Source organism: Chiloscyllium punctatum, chromosome 36 (assembly GCF_047496795.1).
Source record: "Chiloscyllium punctatum isolate Juve2018m chromosome 36, sChiPun1.3, whole genome shotgun sequence".
Classification (NCBI taxonomy): Eukaryota; Metazoa; Chordata; class Chondrichthyes; order Orectolobiformes; family Hemiscylliidae; genus Chiloscyllium; species Chiloscyllium punctatum.
Window position 1 is genome coordinate 36,018,251 of NC_092774.1, and position 1,093 is coordinate 36,019,343.

Consider the following 1,093-nt stretch of genomic DNA (forward strand, 5'->3'; position numbering starts at 1 on the left):
CAGAGTGGGAGGGGGGGGTTGAAATTTTGTGCCATAGGTCGATGGAGTTGATTGGTGCGGGTGTCCTGGAGATGTTCCCTCAAACGCTGTGACTTGACTTTGCGAGGAGTCTCAAGTCTCCCAATGTAGAGGAGACCGCATCGGGAGCAATGGATACAAGAAATGACAATGTTGGATGCCTGCTAACTGCCGCGGCCCAGGTTCGATTTCCGTTCAGGAAAGTAATTTTCAGTAGAGCTGACGGATTTGGCCAGCATCTCCCTGGTGGTCTAGTGGTTAGGATTCGGCGCTTTCACCGCCGCGGCCCGGGTTCGATTCCCGGTCAGGGAAGGCGTTTCCTCGGAGTTTATACACTACCCGTTCTTCTTAAATGTGCTGTTCAGTTTTTGATTGATCTTCGTCGTTCCTGGGTGCTGCAGTGTGTCGTGGCTCGTTGAAATAGCATCCTGTTGCAGATTTGTTTGTGTGTGTAGGGATGATTGCTTCTGTAGTTCAGTTCTTGGTTCGCGTGCGTTGTTTTCCTGTAGACGCTGTTTTGAATTGACCATTGACTGTTCGCTCTACTGTGACATCGAGAAATGGCATTTTGTTGTTCTTCTCCTCTTTTGTGAATTTTATGCCAGAAAGGATATTGTTGATGGTGTTGTAGGTTTCCTCTAATTTGTTTCATTTTTTGATGTCAAAAGTGTCATCGTTGTAGCGGACCCAAAGTTTGGGTTCGATCGTTGGAAGGGCTGTTTGTCCGAGTCTCTGCATTATTGCTTCTGCGAGGAATCCTGACACTGATGGATTCGTGGGTGTTCTGTTGATTTGTTTGTCGGGCTTGTTACTGAATATGAAGTGGGTGGTAAGGCACAGTTCCACGAGGTTGACAGTGTTATCTTTGCTGATGAAGTTGGTGCTGTGTTTTTGTCTTGGTTCTTCGAGTAGTGTCTTCAGTTTTCTTTGGCCACGTTGATGTTAATGGATGTGAACAATGGTGCTATGTCAAAGGACAGCATTATTCCATCCCCTTCTATCTTAGTGTCTTTGGTGTTCAGGAATTCTTGGATGGAGTAAATGGGGTGGCGTGAATCTTCGATTTGGTGTTTTA

At 46.4% G+C, this 1,093-nt stretch overlaps 1 non-coding gene across 1 annotated transcript; it reads left to right on the plus strand.

The window, feature by feature from the left end:
• Positions 1-258: 258 nt before the first annotated feature.
• On the plus strand, positions 259-330 carry trnae-uuc (transfer RNA glutamic acid (anticodon UUC)). Its single transcript has one exon. It is a non-coding gene; the product is annotated as a tRNA-Glu (tRNA).
• The last annotated feature ends 763 nt before the right edge of the window (positions 331-1,093 follow it).